This window comes from Lagenorhynchus albirostris, chromosome 4 (genome assembly GCF_949774975.1).
Source record: "Lagenorhynchus albirostris chromosome 4, mLagAlb1.1, whole genome shotgun sequence".
Lineage (NCBI taxonomy): Eukaryota > Metazoa > Chordata > Mammalia > Artiodactyla > Delphinidae > Lagenorhynchus > Lagenorhynchus albirostris.
The window spans coordinates 143,240,837-143,245,135 of record NC_083098.1 but is presented as its reverse complement, the minus strand read 5'-3'; the positions used below and the strand labels follow the sequence as shown (position 1 = coordinate 143,245,135).

Genomic DNA, 4,299 nt, shown 5'->3' with positions numbered 1-4,299 from the left:
ACAGTTGAATCAAATTTATTATGAGGTGATTTTGACTCTGCTATTTCCTGCTCATCTCTCTTTTACCTAATCAACACTTATCATGCTCATATTATGTTCCAGCTATTGACGAATTGAGGCCAGAGATGGAAGACAAAATCCCTATCCTGACAGAGGATCATTTCCTCTAGCAGGGGAAACGATCAACATGGCAGGACAGATGCTGTGGTGGATGGAGACAGTGCGAGGCATGGAGAACAGGGGCCTGGGAAGGTGGCCTGTGAGGCCCCTAAGGTCCTCATTTTAAAAGGAGACAGGATATAAAGGACGTGTTCCGTAATTTAGTTAGCAATTTCCTTATTTGCTGTATATGATGTTTGCTTCTAATTTTTCATTGATATAAAATAGAAACAATTTCACTTCTAGGTGTATAACCCAAAGAATTGAAAGCAGGGACTCAAACAGATATTTGTACACTAGCACTATTCACAGTAGCCAAAAGGTAGAAACAATAAAAATGCCCAATAATGAACAAATGGATTAACAAGTTGCTCTCTCTCTATATATATATATATAAATTATTCAGCCTTAAAAAAGGAATGAAATTCTGATGCATGCTACAATATGAATGAACCTTGAAATATTATGCTAAGTAAAATAAGCCAGACACTGAAAGACAAATATTACATCGTTCCACTTATGTGAAGTACCTAGATTAGTCAAATTTAGAGACAGAAAATAGAATAGTGGTTACCAAGAGTTGAGGAGAGGGGGGAATGGGGAGTTATTGTTTAATGGGTACAGAGTTTATGTTGAGAATGATGAAAAAGTCCTGGTGATGGTTGCTCGACAATGCGAACGTACTTAATGCCACTGACTGTGTGCCTAAAATTGGTTAAAATGGTAAATTTTTATGCATGTATATTTGATCACAGCTTTTTTTAAAAAAAAAGATAAGCTGAGATGACATTCCAATGTATATAGGAAATGCATATATCCTAATATGTAATATAGATTTCCCAGAATTTGGATCATTTCCTTATTCTAGAACCCAGAAGAAATCTTACTGGATCAGAGTTTATGGCATTTAATAAATATCATCAAATTATTTTGTGAGAACACCTGCGCAAGTTTACAGTTCTCCCAGGTACATATACAAGCACTGATCTCATTATTCATATGCCAATCCCTATCCCTGACTAAAGGAAAGAAAATTGTTCTGAAAATTCACAGTACCAGTGAAGAACTAAGCCTTGGGCTTAGGATCCACATTAAATTATAAGTAAAAATATGGTGCCTTGTTTTAATATGCACTTCTTTATTAGTGAGGTTTATACTCTCTTGGTATCTTTTTTTTTAATTTATTTTTTTAACATCTTTATTGGAATATAATTGTTTTATAATGGTGTGTTAGTTTCTGCTTTATAACAAAGTGAATCAGCTATACATATACATATGTTCCCATATCTCTTCCCTCTTGCGTCTCCCTCCCTCCCACCCTCCCTATCCCACCCCTCTAAGTGGTCACAAAGCACCGAGCTGATCTCCCTGTGCTATGCGGCTGCTTCCCACTAGCTATCTATTTTACGTTTGGTAGTGTATATATGTCCATGCCACTCTCTTTTTGTTTACTGGATATATTTCCTATTGTGTGGGTTCCCTGGTTTCTTAGAGTATTTAAAAATTCATTTCTCACTTTAAGACAGCATAACAAAACACATATACAACAACAGGGTGTTTTAAGAGTGAAGAATATTGGAGCAGAGGGAAACTAGTGGTAGGAAAATAAAATGAAGACAAGGTAAGTTATTGAATATGAAGTTTGCCAAGGGATCTGGCTGGAGGAAGGCAACCCATTTGCCAATGAGTTTTCTGGAAGCCAATGGAAAAGAAGAGAAACAAGATCCGTAGTTTCATGAGCACAGCCAACATCTTCTTGGTTGACACCACATTCATTCCCGGTATAGACTCTGAAACACATTCTTCCCATGGGTTCATATGCTAGACTGCATCAAAAATCACAGGAGCAATATTTGCCATCCCTTGTGATTCTGCAAAACATTTTCACTCCCACGCAAGAGGTGGAGTCTATTTTCCCCTCCCCTTCAACCTGGGCTGGCCTTGGGATGGCCGCCCTTGATTAACAGAACATGGCAGAGGTAAGGATACGTGACTCCTGAAGCAAGGCCATCTGGGAAGGGCAACGCAGCTTCCCCCCGGGCTCTCTCTCCTGGGACAGATGCCTGGGAAGCCTAGAGTCCACCTGTGAAGTCTGGCCACCTGGAAGCTACCATACTGTAGAGACCCTGTGTTGGAGATAAAGAGGCATATCCAATCAGATGGAGCTGAGCCGGGTGGAGAGCAGCCGTCCCTGCTGAGCACTGCCGGGGTTGCAGATTCATGAGCAAAAGTAAGTTTTGTTGGTTGCTTTAAGCCCCTGTGTTTTAGGCTGATTTGTTATGCAGCAGTAAGTAACTGCGACAGTTTATTTAAAGAGAATAGAGAAACTTCAGCAGCGCTCTTCCTCGGGCGCTGCCTAAGGAGGTGGCAGCCATGTCCTACTCGGCATCGTGGCCGCCCTCAGACCCCTCTTGGGGCCCAAGATGATCCAAAAAAAAAAAGGACCAAGAAGTTCATCCGGCACCAGTCAGACCAATATGCCGAAAGTAAGCGGAACTGGTGGAAACCCAGAGCCATTGACAGCAGGGCGCACAGGAGATTCAAGGGCCAGATCTTGATGCCCAACATCGGTTACCGGAGTAACAAGAAAACAAAACACAGGCTGCCCAGCGGCTTCCGCAGGTTCCTGGTCCACAAGGTCAAGGAGCCTGAAGTGCTGCCGATGTGCGACACATCTTACTGTGCTGAGATTGCTTGCGATGTCTCCTCCGAGAACTGCAGGGCCATGGTGGAAAGAGCAGCCCAGCAGGCCGTCGGAGTCACTGGTCCCAACGCCAGTCTGCGCGGCAAGAAAATGAATAGGCAGCCCGTGCGCACATGTTGTTTGTGTTAATAAAACCATAAACCTCAGCCGGAAAAACAAAACCAGAAAACCTTCAGCAACCATCTTTTACAGCATCGGTGTGCTAGACACACGTGGGTCGAGAGCTGTTTTGTCAGCGCTGCAGCCGGAAGCCACAGCGCCTATCAGCGGGCTTTGGAAACAAAGCAGTTTGAACGCCTTTGAACCTTCCTGCACGTTATCGGAAACACATGTGTCGCTTTTCTTGGCAGTATACTTACAATGTGCTCATAAATAATCTTGAGTACAGACAGATACTGAGAGTTTCTTCTTAAAGACCATTTAACTTTCATAGAGAACATCTTATGTAAAACAGTTTCCTGGTAGAGGCTTATATTTGTTTAATGGCAAACTATAGGCTATTCTAGACTCTTTTTTTGATGAAGGATTCAGGTAAACCAGAAATAGATTCCAGATACCTACTAAGTGCTCAAACCAGATTCCAGATACCTGCTAAGTGCTCAAACCATAATTCAAATCTATTATTCAAAAGGTAGAGGAGTGTTTGGGAGGTTTTTTTTTTTACATCTTTATTGGAGTATAATTGCTTTACAATGCTGTGTTAGTTTCTGCTTATAACAAAGTGAATCAGTTATACATATACATATGTTCCCATATCTCTTCCCTCCTGCGTCTCCCTCCCTCCCACCCTCCCTATCCCACCCCTCTAGGTGGTCACAGAGCACCGAGCTGATCTCCCTGTGTGTTTGGGAGGTTTGATTCTCTCTCATCCCTCTGATTAATGCCATGGTTAAGCTCCCATGATTGGCAAGCTTTCCATGGATGGGACCCAAAGGAGGGCGAGAAAATCTGGGTCTACCCAGGAAAATTGTGACTGACTGAAGCTTTACATGGGACCTTTGCCTCCATGGTGCTATTTATTGCTCTACCAGAACTTCCACTGGATGTCAAATTCCTTTAGGAAAAGGAGGCAGGTCTTACTACAGCCGTGGAAGCTGGCAGAGAGCCAGAATGTACCTAGCAGGCTGTTATCATCGTTAAGAATGTGAGCATGGACTCGGGGTCCAGAGAGTCTGTGTCTAAATCCCGCTGATGCCACTCACTGGCGGAATAACTTCAGGCAAACTATTTAACCTCTCTGTGCCTCAGTTTCCTCCTCTATAAAAATAGGAATGCTCGCAAGGATTAAACGATTTAAAAGTCCCTAGAACAATGTGTGGCATAGAAGTGATAAATGTCAGCTGTTGCTGCTACTACTGCTACTTCTACTGTTACTACTACATATTAGTAACGGGCACCAGTGAAGTTTGTTGAGTGAATAAATGAGTGAATGAATG

The 4,299-nt window shown here is 42.4% G+C and overlaps 1 pseudogene; it reads left to right on the top strand.

The window, feature by feature from the left end:
* The first annotated feature begins 2,129 nt into the window (after positions 1–2,129).
* Positions 2,130–2,992, top strand: LOC132519148 (large ribosomal subunit protein eL32-like; annotated as a pseudogene).
* The last annotated feature ends 1,307 nt before the right edge of the window (positions 2,993–4,299 follow it).